This window comes from Ambystoma mexicanum, chromosome 13, assembly GCF_040938575.1.
Source record: "Ambystoma mexicanum isolate Mex_15411 chromosome 13, UKY_AmexF1_1, whole genome shotgun sequence".
Taxonomy (NCBI): Eukaryota; Metazoa; Chordata; class Amphibia; order Caudata; family Ambystomatidae; genus Ambystoma; species Ambystoma mexicanum.
Genome location: NC_090938.1, coordinates 489,998,536 through 490,015,014, shown reverse-complemented (window position 1 = coordinate 490,015,014; position 16,479 = coordinate 489,998,536).

Here is a 16,479-nt window from a genome sequence, read left to right as displayed (position 1 = left end):
GTGGGATACCTTGCAGAGACCTTTGATTGAGCACATTCACTGTGCCAGACCACTCTGCCAACGGTGTTGTATCTTTCCTTCTCAAGTTCAAACATTCATCAGCAGTTTAGCTTTACTCTCGTCTTTCATCCCATGCGTTTAACAATGTTCGTTCCAGCGCTCGTTATACAATGTTGCCACTTGCAACCTCGACTTCAACACAGATGGGTCTTGCATCGGTCTCCCCAACTCACCGGCTGTGTTGATCTTTCTGGTGCTTCTTTGTTCTTGGAGCCAAGGATAATACAACTACGGCTGCTGCTCCAACCCGCCTTGGTTGGTTACGCAAAAGGGCCTTCGGTATATCCGATACACAATGCAAGATTCTTTTGTCTGGTTTCCTGGCCTTACGCTTCCTTACTCAAAGGTTTCTTGAAAGTAACAGTTTCTTGCCGAAAAGGTCAAGGGTTTTTCCCTCCTTGCCAACCCTTCTTGGTTTGCCGTCTTTCTTCCCTCGTTCAGCTGCCAACTCGAAACTGCTGTTCCTTCGTGTGATTTGCCTCGCTCAGAGTGTGCTCTCGTGCTCTGCTTTTTATCTATGTGGGGAAGTTTAATGGAAGTCAGGTCTGAGTGATTGTCAGTAATTTCCTGACTTTTCCTGACCAGGTACACTGCTTGGGTGTGAGTTTTCTCCCAGAGTGAGCTGTCCATGTAGAAGTGCTTGTGAAGGGAAAGGGGGGTACGAGGGTAAAGTTCCCACATATCCTACCTGGTAGGATGGGATAAAGGTGTTACAGGGGGAGGGATACCATGTCTTGCCCTCCAGTGTCCCACTCCCACTCCCCGAGGACCCTTCACCCAGGTGATCCTCCTGCACTGGTCCACCCCCAGAGTCTGGATCCAAAGGCGATGGCTGTGCCCTGGCCACCTGAGAGAGAAATCCACAGGGAATAGTAGGTGAGACACCTTCTGGTTTCTCACAGTCCCCTTTTTCTCATCATATATGTTCATAACTCTATAATATGACATTGTTTTTCTAATTTAGAACCCTAATACTGCGTAACTAAAAATGTGTGCATATTTTCTAACGTCCCTTTATCAAATGTCTCTTCCTCTGGCAACGCCTAACCTAAATCTAAGATGGGAGCAAGCTTCGTATATCAAATAAAAATAAGGCAGTCCGCGTGGCATCTTGTCAAATGAAATGGCTCTATACTAATAAAAACTATTGCCAAATCCTTACACCTATGGCCTTCTGGTATCAGTAGTTTCAATCAATATGTGGTGCTGGTCCCCTCTGCAGCTGGTCTTGCCTTAACAATTTTACAGTTCTTTGAACTCTTCTCAATATGCCACTTTGCGACTTTCATTCAACACAGCTCGGTTTATTATCGGCTCTCCAATCGACTCACCGGCTGTAATGAACCGCTTGGCTTTCTATTCCGAGTCAAGGTTGGGACCACAGAGACAAGCATCTCTCCCCGGCTTGGCTATCAGCAGAGGATGGTCTCATGTACCGTTGACATCTGCTGCAACACACGCTGGCTATTGTTCGCGGTCTTATGATTCCTTCTGCAGAGGATTCACGGGCCCTTGGTCGGAAAGGGCAAGGTTGCTTCTCTCCTTGTCACTCCCTCGGTATGCGCGGTCTTTCTCCTCCTCTTGAACTACCATGCTGAGTTAGCTCTCACGTTGTGTGGTTTACCTTATTCGTACTGTGCTCTCTTGCTCCACCTTTTATCGCTGTTGGGAAATGAAAGGGCATCAGGTGTTTGCGATTCTGGTCAATTGCCTGACTTTGCCTGACCCTTGTTTTGGGAAAGGTCGATAAACAGGTTTTGCATTAGTCTGGTGTCTTTTAGATTAGGAGAAAGTGTTCATGTCGGAAAAAGGGAGAGGTAGAGTTTCTAAGTGGGCTAGGTGGTAGGATGGGGAAAACGTGTTATGTGGAATTATAGCTTTTTTACCAGGGGGTTTGCTAAACTTGGAATGGTGAGATTGATAGGGTTGTGAGGAAAATGGGAATGACCAGGATTTTTATAATGGAATAAACAAGGGGAATTGTGGGAATGGTAGCGTGTTGTCAATGCAGTAAACTCGGTGTTCGGGAAAGAATAATCATAGGGACGTGGAGTAGAATGGTTGACAATTTTCAGGCAGGGACCAGGAAATCAGGCATTCTGGGTTAGATGGTATGAGTGTACCAGGGTTTGGGTTCCTATGGAATTTACCAGATATAGAGGGGTCATTGGAATTGACTAAGGGAGATCCTTTGGGCGGAATGGAGGTAGATGTGGAACAGCCTATAAAGGCTTTAGGGATTTTGTCGTCCTCACCTTCTCCTTCGATATAATACCTCGTCTCACCTGGGGCATTTCCCTGAGCATGACCCCATTCCTCTCCCCAGGTGATCCTCCCTCACTCGTCCACCCCCGGGTTTGGGATATGAGAGCGCCAGCCCTTCCCTGGCCTCTTGAATAAGGGATTCTCTGGGTCTAGTCGGGAGAATACCCTCAGGTTTCTCACAGATGATGACTCCAAAGTCTGTCGTCTTACCTCTTCCAATTTATCGTGGCTAGGTATTTTGGTTGGAGTTCTTTTCAAGCTATAAACAAGAGCTTATAAAGGAAGGGCACTACTGATTGTACTGATATTTTTATATATCTAATCTCAAGGTGACTCGGGTTTCAAGTAACTAGTGATAAACGCTTCAGGTGCCTATGGGTATAGTCCCGGGGGTTATGGAGACTCAACACAACTTTTGTACAAACCAGCCTTTTGTTACCAACAGGAAACCCGTATGCACTCTTGTCCGACAAAGTCACATTGTGATTTTCATACAGTTAAACTTAAAGAATATACATTTTGCATAATACAGAGCTCAACCATACATTTCAATACTAAAGTGCTTACATGAAAACAATCTGCTTTTTTTATTATCCGAGAGTTATTACACCCAATTCCTTGGCATTGAATTAAAATTACATCAAACATTTGTTACTGGAAAACTTTACAAATCAAAAGGAAAGTATACAATACTTCTCCTCTACTGTCACAATTAATCACCAGGGTAAGATATGGAAGACACTAACTCACCAGAGATGTCGAAAAGATACAGGACGATACTGATGCTCCCTATGTTCTGCCTTCGGAACATTTAGAAGTCAAAAAGACCTTCCTAATGATGTACCTCACTAGCTAATATTGTAGAAAAAGCTAGAGGAACGAATCAATGGAAAGGGTGTGCAATCCACAATTGCAGGAATTCATCAGGCTGGAATAAAAGGCACGATTCAGTATGTGCTCTAAACTTAACACCAATACAGATATGAACTAAAAATACTAGACTAACCTGAGAGTAACAACTCCAGACTTCTGGGTTGACTTGTATTCACCTCCTTGTCTTCTCAGCAATATATGAGGAAGTTCAATTTGGTCTGAAGGGTAATTAAGGAAAATAAAAAAGAAACAAGGAAGGGAATATTAGTTAGGGACTAGAACCCGAACGGCACGAGGGACGCACTAGAGTCAGTTTGGTGCACTTGAAACTCCTCTGGTTAGTGTCCATAAAAATCCTGTGCACGTATCTTTAAATGATGCTGAAGAGACAGCGATAAGTAATTGAATGAAAGAAAGGAAGGAGCAAATGTTACTTAAATGATGGATCCTTAAAGTGCAGAATAAACAAACAAAATCTGGAAGGATTCCTTAGTTCACAAGTTGCTCTGCGTGCAGGAGATAAATGCCAGGAAATAAGTTGTGCAGCTGAACTACTTTGCGGCAACACATTAAGTAATATGAAACCGCTGCCGTGATAATAGATTGCCCTTGACGTGATCTGTGACAAAATAGCAACAAGCCTGCCGTGAAGACTGATGTCGGAAGGCCGAGTACATAAACAGTATGTTAAACAGGCCAGTGATGAGGTACCGTGTAGACAGAAAGCCAAGGGCGGAGAGAGAAGCAATCAGTTAAACAGGCTGAAGTCGAGGTACCGAGGACACTGAATGCTGTGGGCAGAGAAAGAAGCAATCCGGTAAACAGGCTGAAGTCGAGGTACAAAGGAAACTGAATGCCATGGGCGGAGACAGCAGCTGGAATAAGCCAAGGACATCCACGGGATATAATATAACAAGAACAAATGTAGAAATAATTGGATGAAGCTTCATTACTAACGCTAATCAGAAGCAGAGAACACCTGTCTAAACAAGTTCAAATAACATCTAGGAAGACGTAACCTGATCACAAGATGCTGTTCTCCTCGTCACGTGATGGCTCAAAGCAGCAATGTCCTGACTTAATGTGAGGCGTCTGTGAAACGCATGTCATCTCCATTGAAATATCCTGTGATTTTCTAACGAGAATAGAATGGCCTGGCGCCATTCTATGGGCAAACTGCCTGTTTTCCTGATGCAAAGCGGCAGCCAACCGGGTCTTGAGGCTGATAGGTGTAGAAACGGAGGAAGGAGCAGACACAGGCATGACATCTACATAAACCACTGTATTCTGACAATCAGTCAACTCAAACTCAATTGTTAAATTTGCTGACACGTTTCGGATATACAATATACATCCTCAGGGCTTTCAGTTGTCTTTCGTCCCAAAAATCTACATTTACATGTTCATCTGTATACCTAAATTGGATAACAAACCATATTGTTACCACCTCATAATTTCTACTTCTAATCTTCATTCTTATAGTGTGTTCACCAACTTTACCCATAAAGTATAACACGCACTAACCTCTGATAGTGCCAAGTACCCTTGAAGTGAATTCAACCTATGAGACAAAATATATATAAATTCTGTTAGCTAAGTACCCCCCAAAATAAGAAAAGATTAATTCAGGGCTTAACGCTGTGCATATGAAAGTCAGATGAAAGTTATTTAAGGCTACTACAATGTTGCATCTACTGACAACCAGATATACCACCATAGTGTCAGTACTTTTGGACTACTACAACACGTCAGTAATTTGTACTTCAAGACAGGCTTAAACAAGACTCACTTTAAAGTACTTCAACACCTTCAAGTAGGCAAGGCACTCTTCCTCTGGATATATCTCTTCAAAAAGGGCTCCCTCTTTGCCTCTCTTGTCTTTCTGCCACAATAACAATGTGGGTTTGCCTTTAAGGCTTACTTCTCTTTGTTTACCACAGTTTCTGGCAATACAGGTTGGGTCCACTTCAAAAGAGTCTTTACAAGCAGCAAGTTTCCCCTCCCCAACTTTAGCTTGACCTTTCTGCCAGCTATCAGCCTAAGAGATTATCCTGAAACCTTAGTACCACTCTCTTAGCTTCAGGTAATGCTTGCACGCATGAATCTTAGACTAGTTGAACCGTTATTAGATGCACAGTAACAGTTAGATTGCTTTTAACTCTGCGAAAGGCTGGTTGCACTTTTAATATGGAGGGGGACTCTTGGCTTGGGCAATGCTTGCTCTCTTCAGTAGTAAATACACTTTACCTTCCTGTATATGAAAGGTATGTTGTGTTAAAGTAAAGAATGGAGTTCAGTCTTTCTTTAAGAATCACAATTAGATACACGCAACCCGTCTTTGATGTAGTTTTCACAAGTTAAAGGTTGGTATTGAATTGAATTCCTGTGTAAAGCAGAGGATAGGGTTCAGTCTCCCTTTGGGAATCACAATTAGGCACACGCGACCTCTCTTTGATGTAGTATTCACAAATTAAAGGTTTCAACGATTGTTTTATCAAGGTAAGGTATTCGGTATGTCATGAACTGTCGTCTACGTCCTTTCTGGACCTCCTGTTCCCTGACTCACAGGGGATTGCATGCAGTTATCCTTCCAACGTGGCCGCCCGGAACAGAATGCTCCAGATCAGTCTATGCGTTCCACGTTGCTCTTCCTAAAAAAGAGACACGCCCCTGCAGCTCTGCGCGGCTCAACGCTACCGCTACCTGTAGTTCGCACTGGATTCCTTGTTCTCAGTTCCTTGAATCCCCTCCGGTTCCCTTGCTTCTCCAATCTCCTGGAAAACCTTCCGCGCTCGAGTCACGGTCCTCCGTGCCTCCGAGCGCACCTTAATTACTTCCTGGGATTACCCTGGACTTTTTGAACGCTCCTGGAAACTGAACCGCTACTCTCACGCTGGACGCCGAAGATCGGCGTTCGGGTCTATACAAATCCCGGACCGTAAAGAAGAAGAGATCCCACAAGGTCGCAAGTACACAACAGAAACAGGTGAGAAGGGGAGAGACTTGTGACAGATTGAGACGCCTTAAAAACAATACAGATTCAGAGATGGAAGCCGCCGTCCAAGACCTCATGTGAGGCATGCAGGAATTAACAACGGAGGTACAGAACCTCAAGGCAGAGAACGCAGCATTAAAGCAGCTAGTTCTATCACGTGATTCCGCAACCAAAGAAAATGTAATATTGGGAGGAATAGTGGACAAATATGACGGTTCTTCCAAGACTCTCCGCGTCTTCATTGATTCGTGTTTAATTCACTTCACTTTCAAGCCCTACTACTTCTCCACTCCTAGAGCAAAGGTGGGTTTTATGATCTCACACCTCACTGGAAATGCATTGACTTGGGCAACCCCCCTAGTCAATACAAGTGACGCTCTCCTGGATGACTATGATGGCTTTGTGAGAGCCCTTAAGGAAATGTTTGATCGCCCAGAGCAGGTATATAGTGCTCAAGAGAGACTACTCGAGTTTCAACAAGGGTCCCAGGATATGCTCATCTATGTTACTTGTTTCAAACAACTTGTGAAAGAAGCAGACTGGTCTCCAGAAGCTAGTTTTACACTCTTCCGAAGGGGGCTGAACGAAGAAATAAAAGATGAGCTCACTAGGGTGGCCCGCCCAAGCTCCTTCCAGGCACTTATGGATCTATCCTTACAGATAGATTTCCGAATCCAAGAAAGAAGAGCAGAGAAGAGGAAGTCTAAGGCAAGTTTCCAAAAGACCATCACGGAACATGCCCCTAGAGCAGAGTCTACTGTTCCTTCTACCCCGGACCCAGAACCTATGCAACTAGGAGCCTTTCGAGGACCCATTACCCCTCAAGAAAGGATGCGACGAATCCATACTGGTCTGTGCATGTATGGCGCCTCCGATAAACATCTTGTGAGAGAATATCCCATTGCTCCTCCACGGCGTTCGGGAAACGCCAGCTCCCGATCCTAGATGGAGCACAGTGTCGGGAGAGAGATGTTTTCTCCACATCAATTCCATCCTTGAACTCTCCTGGACAATATAACCCTGTGGTTCTTCAGGCCCTACTATTGCCTTCCAAGACAGAATCCTACCCCATCCTGGCATTAGTTGACTCCGGAGCTATGGGCATATTTCTAGATCAAGATCGTGTCACTGCTCATAACATTCCACATGAAAGCCGAGTTACAATGCAACCAGTATAGGCAATTGATGGAAGGCCTCTTTCCTCAGGACCCATTACCCTTCAGACTAAAGAGATTCTACTTTCTATTCATCACCATCAAGAGAGAATCAAATTTGACCTCATTAAATCAGCCCATTATCTGATGGTTCTTGGAATGCCCTGGCTGCAGAGGCACAATCCTTACATCAACTGGGCAGCGGGCTCACTGTTTCTTGGATCTGAATATTGTATGGCTCACTGCCTATCCCTGGATACCTTACCAAAGCTTTCTTGAGACTTTCAAGAGAACCAACAAAGTCCAGTCACTGTTTCTAACATCATCCAGATTCCCAGGGCCTACCAAGCCTTTTCTGATGTTTTTTCGACCGCGATAGTTCAAGTTCTCCCTCCTCACAGGCCAGAGGATTGTGCCATCGATACCGAACATACAGCTGTGATTCCTTTCGGCAGAATGTTTATATTATCTGAACCTGAAAAGAAGGCTCTCCGAGAATACCTGGATACAAACCTGGAAAATGGCACCATACGCCCATCCAAATCTCCAGCGAGTGCTTCATTGTTCTTTGTTCCAAAGAAAGATACCAAAGAACTCAGACCATGTCTGGACTACCGTGGTCTAAATCAGTGCACTCTCAAGGACCATTATCCTCTACCCCTCATCTCGGATATCTTGGAAGCAGTCAGAGGTGCAGTAATCTTCACAAAATTAGACCTAAGGGGTGCTTACCATCTCATTCGTATAAAAGGAAGGTGACGAATGGAAAACAGCCTTTAGAACTCCCTTCGGCCATTTTGAATATCTGGTCATGCCCTTTGGACTTGCTAATGCCCCAGCAGTTTTTCAACGTTTCATGGATAGGGTGTTCTCGGACATGCTGTTCCTCTTCATTATCGTCTACCTGGATGACATCTTGATCTACTCCAAGGACCTTCTAAGGCATGAAGAGCATGTTAAGGCAGTCTTACAACGATTACATGAACACAAACTCCTAGCCAAACCCGAGAAATGCCTGTTTTCACGTCACTTCTGTTCATTACCTAGGATTTGTCCTTAGTCCAGAAGGAATTGGAATGGATCCTTCAAAGGTAAAGGCCATACTATCTTGGCCGGCTCCCACATCTGTGAAACAGATTCAATCTTTCCTGGGACTTGCCAATTTTTACCGAAAGTTCATACCGTCCTTCTCTGAAATTGTTCAACCGATCATTGCTCTCTTGAAGAAAGATGCTCCATTTCTCTGGTCTACAGATCAAGACAAGGCATTCCAATGATTAAAGACAGAGTTTACTCAAGCCCCTATCCTGGCTCAACCCGATATTAACCGGCCATTCCTAGTGGAGACGGATGCATCCAATTACACCATAGGAGCAGTACTAAAACAGGAATTTGAGGACAAAAATTGGAGCACCCCATTGCTTACCTTTCACAAACCCTGACGCCCAGTGAGACTCATTATTCCGTCTTGGAAAAGGAACTGCTAGCCATCCGCCAAGCCTTCACAGAATGGCGACATCTACTCCCGGGAGCTAGGCATCCAGTCCAGGTCCGTACAGATCATCGAAATCTTCAAGTTCTACAATCTTTGGAGTGTAGGAACAGTCAGGCCCGTTGGGCCTTCTTCTTTGCCCAGTACCAGTTCCATATCCATCATGCCCCTGGATCACAAAACATAATTGCCGATGCCCTTTCCAGACGTCCTGACTATGAAAACTCTGAGGATCGGACCTTTCCAAGGATGTTTCCTCACACGATCTTTGTTGCCCAAGCACTCACCCTCCTGGAGAATATCCAAGGCCAAACTCGACTTTCGGACCTCTGGAAGGAGCACAAGAGAAATAACAGATGGAATCTCACAGCTAAGGACGGGTATCTATTCAAAGATAATCGCTTAGTCATTCCCACTCCTGGACTGAGACAAAGGATCACAAGTCTATGTCATGATACCTTACATTCGGGACATCGTGGGATAACCAACACTCTCCATCTAGTACAAAGACAGTTTTGGTGGCCCAAGATGAAGGATGATATTAGGATCCATGTCCAAACATGCACAGTTTGCAATCAGAACAAACATAATAAGAAGCCAGCCGGACTCCTACTGCAACCAGCAATACCAACAAGACCCTGGGAATTCATCGCCACTGATTTTATCGTGGAATTACCACCCTCTAGAGGCTACACAACAATCATGGTCACTATTGATTTGTTTACTCATATGGCTCATTTTACACCCTTATCCAAACTACTTTCCTCATCAGACCTTGCCAGAATTTTCCTGGAACACATATTCCTACTTCATGGGTTGCCTTCCAAGATCATTACAGACCGTGGGCCTCAGTACATATCTCAGTTTTGGAAGCAAGTATGTCGTATTCTGGGAATCCAACGTGCCATATCCTCTGGCTACCATCCACAAACCAATGGAGCCACGGAACGTGTGAACCAGACTCTCGAATAATAGGTAGCGGTAGCGCAGAGCCGTGGGTGCGTGTCTCTTTTGTAGGATGAGCAGCGTGGAACGCATAGACTGACCCGGAGCATTCCGTTCCGGGCGGCCATGTTGGAAGGATAACTGCATGCAATCCCCTGCGAGTCAGGGACCAGGAAGTCCAGAAAAGACGTAGACAACGGTTCATGACAGTATGCCTCCTCTGGAAACCAGCTCCTCTGGGTTTGCCCGGATGGATCAGATGAAATCGTCGAACCAATCTGGGAGCATTCATGTTTGACACAGGTTCCCAGGTACGCTCACTGGAAGGGTGCCCTTTCCACTCAACCAGATATAGTAGTTGACCACGTCGATATCTTGAGTCACAAATCCTGGAAACCTTGTATTCCAGTTGATCATTTACAATAACAGGGGCAGATCTAGGAGCTGTTCGGGATGACTGAATGTATGGTTTCAACAGAGAAGTGTGAAAGACTGGATGGATTATTTTCCAAGATTCAGGTAACCGAAGTCGAAAGGCCACTGGGTTGATGATTTCTTGTATGGAAAAGGGACCGTAGTATCTGGGAGCCAGTTTATTGGGGCGCAGGTGTTGAGGGAGGAGCTTTGAGGATAGCCAAACCTTATCTTCTACTGAATAGGAAGGTCCAGGTCTTCTTTTAGAGTCAGCATAACGTTTGACATCTTCTTGGGCCCGTTCTAGGTATTCCTTAACCTCCTTATGTACTGTGAGGTTTTCGATCCAGGAGTCTAATGCAGGTATTGGAGTAGGATGTGGGCGTACGGAGGATAGAACAGATGGATGGAATCCTTGACTACAGAAGAAGGGACTGGTCTTGATAGCTGAATGATCTGAATTGTTATAGGCAAATTCAGCCATAGGTATTAGGAGTGACCAATCGTCCTGAACTTTGGTGGCGAATCAACGTAGATATTGTTCGAGAGGCTGGTTCACACGTTCCGTGGCTCCATTGGTTTGTGGATGGTAGCCAGAGGATAAGGCACGTTGGATTCCCAGAATACGACATACTTGCTTCCAAAACTGAGATATGTCCTGAGGTCCACGGTCTGTAATGATCTTGGAAGGCAACCCATGAAGTCGGAATATGTGTTCCAGGAAAATTCTGGCAAGGTCTGATGAGGAAGGTATTTTGGATAAGGGTGTAAAATGAGCCATATGAGTAAACAAATCAATAGTGACCATGATTGTTGTGTAGCCTCTAGAGGGTGATAATTCCACGATAAAATCAGTGGCAATGAATTCCCAGGGTCTTGTTGGTATTGCTGGTTGGAGTAGGAGTCCGGCTGGCTTCTTATTATGTTTGTTCTGATTGCAAACTGCGCATGTTTGGACATGGATCCTAATATCATCCTTCATCTTGGGCCACCAAAACTGTCTTGGTACTAGATGGAGAGTGTTGGTTATCCCACGATGTCCCGAATGTAAGGTATCATGTCATAGACTTGAGATCCTTTGTCTCAGTCCAGGAGTGGGAATGACTAAGCGATTATCTTTGAATAGATACCCGTCCTTAGCTGTGAGATTCCATCTGTTATTTCTCTTGTGCTCCTTCCATGGGAAGAAGAGATCCCAGAAGGTTGCAAGTACACAACAGAAACAGGTGAGAAGGGGAGAGACTTGTGACACAATAATGGTCTTCGCAATGTTCACTCTCCTGAATAAGTGAAACGCGACCACTCCTTCAGATAGTTACAGTCTTTTAAGGGTTTAACAATGGGGTTAAGCAGCATTTGCTCTTCGCGAGAGTAAAAGGTCTTTCCTAATATATGTGAGTGCTACTTTTTTATTGTTCAATTATTGTACTGAAGTCGCACTTCACTGAGCTCTGTGCCGGGCCTGCTAAAGGAGACTATGAAGCAGGCAGAGTATGTTAACAAAACACATTAAATTCTTCTCCCTCACCGGAAGATCGCAGCGGAGAACATTAGCAGAGATCGACTCACCGGCAAACAATGATGCAGGACCCGGCGTAACACAGGGGCGCCGGTGGAAGGATTGGACATAATCGCCGAACCAACACCCTCCGAGAGTCACACCCCGGGGACAAGGCACCGGCATTTAGCTGGTAAAGGGCCCGTTGTCACCGCAGCTTTCAGCTCTGTACCGAGGCAGAGTTTGAGCTGAAGCGAAAAGGCTGCCGGCTACTCGGGCCACCCCAGAGGGAACCAAGAAGGTGGACCAGGAGGCCCAGAGAAGACAGGCTGGAGAAACGCTCCTGCTCGGCAGTACACTGAATGTGAGGTGAGCCGCTGCTGGGGTGCACACTAAAAGAGAAGCAGTGTGAAGCAGGGGCCTTCAAACGGGGAGAGGAAGGTGATTACGGGAAGAGGTATAGTGTGCTCAGAAATCTAGGAGCGACACAGCCGAAGATCACTACCCAGAAAAGAAAAGGGAGATCTGAGCACCCCGAGCGGATACTAGAAAACACTACACCTAGACCCTGCAAAGCCTAGCCCCTGTCGCAAGCTATACCAGAAGATTAGTAGAGCACAATTTTGAAATAAAAAGACACTGCACTTATGGAGGGGCTTCAGTAAAGGACTGTGTGGCATATAAACATAGCTAGAAGGTAAAAGACACCCACACAGCACGGATCTGAGTCTCAAATATTGGCACCTCATCTAATGGTAAAGGTCACACAGAGAGGGAGAAACCCTCTAAATCATACTATGGGGAACCCAAGTGCAACACACAAAAGGTATGCCAGAAGAGCCCTGGATGATATGCAGGCTCCAGAAGAACCGCTGCGGTCAGCGGCGACTCGCAGCAAGATTAAACATATCCCCGGCTTTCGTACACCGGCTTCGACCAAACACAAAACCCACCCCAGAGCGCCTATGCAAAGCACTGCAGGAGGGGCACGAACTATGGACGAACGAGACAATAATTGGCTGAAACAAGAAAACAAAAATTCAGCGAATAAGGTGGCAATACCTGCCGATGAGGGCCAGGTGGGAAGAGGGGGAGATAGCTGAAATTCGAAAAGGAGCAACGATGCCCTCCCCGATACCTGTCCATTAACCTGCCCCAAGGTCATCGATAAAAAGGATAAGGAAGTTGCAAAAATACAATACCATACTACGGCCACGGGATATACTATACGAATCCCAAGATAGACCGGAGGAGAAGTCGAAGGTCATTTAACCCCTTCCGATGCCAAAGACGAAGGGGAAGCTGACCTCAGCACTACAGGCAGCAACTCCAGATGCAAAAGGGGGGCAAGTAGAGCGGTGCTGGCGACAACACTTCGAGGAGAACCCTACAAGTGGGACAGAGAAGAAATTCACAGGAGGAGAGGGTCCCCAGGGGATCAGCGACATGGCGGTCAATAAGGAGGACCTGAAGGATTGTATTAAAGGATTCAAGGAGAGGATGATGCTGACTTTTCAAAATCAAATTGCGAGCCTCAAAGAAGAACTAAAGGGCTCCCTGAAAGAGGTCAGAGAGGAAATCAACATCCTAGGGAATAGGTGTCACGGAACAAGGCCTGTCAGAAATCGCCAAAGAAGTATGACAAAACTCAGAACTGGTAGAACAAATTGCTATGGCGACACACAATTTGGAAATTCAGGCGGTTTTTTGGGGCTTAACAGGGGGCGGGTAGGGATGGGGAGGGTTGGGTCACAGTGCCTTATCCTAGGGAGGCATCAGAGGAATCAGATACTAAGTATACACAAGCAAGAACACACATATAGGAGCAATGAACATCAAAATTCTTTCACATAACTACAGGGTTTCAACACCCCAATAAAACGGAAGAAATTAGAAGCACAAGTTAAGAGAGGGGCAGCGGACATAATAATGTTCCAAGAGACTCACATTAGAAGTGTAGACAGATCCAGGTTCCATCTACACCAATTCTCGCAAATATACCAAGCAAATGCAAATAGGAAAAGAGCCAGGGTCCTGATAGGCCTCCGAAACACCCCAAGGTGCTCTGTACTCAGGTAGACCCAAATGGTAGATACATTTTTATCTAAGCACTTCTTGAAAGCAAGGTACTAACCATAGGAACATTATACTCCCCTAACTTGGGACAAGAACATTCATACACTCGCTTCTGGGGAAGCTGGAAAACTTTGCGGATGGGGAGGTACTCTTGACAGGGGATTTCAATTTGGCCTGGGACCCTGGGAGGGATAGGAGTGGCCAAGCGATTATCAGAGGCCAGAGACCATCGAACACATTAAGGGACAAGTTCACAGAAATGGCTTTGAAAGACTTCTGGAGAGCCAATAAGGGGAGCAATGGTAGATATACATGCTTTTCCCACGCACACCATACTTTTTCCAGAATTTATTACATATGGGGGACCCCCGGGGTGCTGCGGAAGACAAAGAACATAGAGATGGATCCAATCTCACTATCTGATCATGCCCCCATAAAAGTCACATTAAGGGGCTGGAAACGGGTCAACCCACTGTGGTCTTGGACACTATCAAGGGAAATATTATACGATTCAGTCATAAGGGAAACGCTGAGAGAGGAAATTTACGATTATTTTGGGTTAAACAACTCATCAGGTGCACCCATGGATAATGTATGGGACACTTTTAAGGCGGTGCTGGGAGGGGAAATAATCTCAATCAAACAGAGAGATAGGTTGGAAAAGGATATAGAGGCCCAACTGGCCGATGCCCAAAGAGAATTAGCAGAAAATAGGAACAAGGAAAATTATAAAAAGATTAAAAAAAGGTGTCAGAAGACAGTTAGAGCTGCTTCGGACGGAAAAGGTGGAAAAAACCCTGCTTAACCTAAAACAGCAATACTATATTAAAGCAAATGTGGCGGACAGACTCATAGCAAGACAGCAGACTTACAAACGCAATATAGACAGAAAAAAGCAAACAGATGGTTCAGTTTCAATGGAAAATGGAGGACATTAAAATTTCCTTCGACATACTATAAACACGTATACTCCACAGAGTGCCCAGACCAGATAAGAATACAGGAGAATCTATATAAGCTACATATGCCAAAATTAACCCCAGAAGATAGGGAAATCCTAGAGGGAGAAAGAGCAGAGGGGGAGGTGGAAAAGATGATAAAGCTACTCCCGAGCAATAAAGCGCCGGTTTCAGATGGGTTTCTGGGTATTTTTTTTTATAAATTACTCTTTTTTAACTAAATTATTTAACTTGTTTCAGCACAGCGAGACAATAACACGCCCCATGTCGGAGGTGAAGGTGATCCTCTTTGGGAAACCTAACGAAGACTTAACAATTTGCAGCTCGTATCGACCCATAGCGCTGCTAAATCTAGATGTGAAAATATACACACGGATCTTAGCTGCCAGATTGAAAACCATCCTCCCCATAGTGTTATGGGTCAGGATCAGTCAGGCTTATAATGGGGAGACCAACTTGGGACAGTGCTAGAAGTATCATACATTTTATAGAGAAAACGCAAATCAAACAGGTCCCTGAGACACTGATCTCCCTAGACGCCAAAAAAGCCATTTGATAGGGTAGAATGGCTATACCTGTTTGCGGCATTGACACATATGGGGTCGGACCTAACTTTATACAAATGGAAGGAGCAAATTATAAAGACCCCTCAATACGACTATCCATAAACGCTCACCTGTCCAACACTATACAAATCGAGCGGGGGACCATGCTGGAGTGCCCCGTCTCCCCTCCTATATGCTATTCATTTAGAACCACTACTATTCTCATTTAGACAAAACCAAACTACAAAAGGCATTCTGTTTGGGGGCAGAGTCATAAGATAGTTGCATATGCAGATGAAATTGGTGGAACTATAAAACGTCAATCCCGGCGCTGGTGGCAGATCTGGGGGAACAGGAAAAAATCTCAGGGGTGAAAATAAATATGACTAAGTCAGAAATGCTAGGACTGGGCCTATCAAAGGAGCAATCCACCCTGCACAATTGCTCTCCCTTCAGAATCGCCAGAGGCAGTATAACATGTTTAGGGGTAAAGCAAACAACAAAACGTCACACCTGTATGAAGCAAACTACCCAGACATAATAAAGAAAACACAAGAAGACTTTTCCAAATTGACTCCCCTTTGACTAAAATGGGCGGGATGTAGAACTACGTTTAAAATGGTGACCCTGCCAAGACTTTTATATCTATTTCGAGCCCTCCCAATTACAGTCCCGCAGAAATTCTATAAAACAATAAATTCATTGAAATCAACATTTATTTGGCAAAGTAAACGCCCCAGGGCTTCCTTGGAATTATTAATGGCACCAGGGAAAAGAGGGGGGCTGGGGTTACCTAATATGAGCAGATATTACGAAGCGGCACAGCTGAGAGTTGTGTGAGAATGGTCCACGAAAGCAGAGAGAAGGTTTGGGCTGAACTGGCTGGATTGGGGGCGGGCGGACCATTGGCAGGTCTACTTTGGCTGCCAGGAAAGGATAGGCCCCAGAGTGCCGGACGCAGCTCAGTGCTTCGGTTAACATGCAACATATGGGACCGCTGGCTAAAAAAAGGGTCATCTGTCGTCATGCCCCGCCCCATTTACTCCCATATTTGGGAATCCAAACTTTTCCCCCCGTATGGGGAAGGGTAAGTTCAGACAACGGAAGGAACAGGGGTGCATGAAAATAATAGGGGACATGGTGTGGGACGGCGAGATAACAACGTTCAAGGACTGCAAGGTACATATAGGATTAAAAGAAATG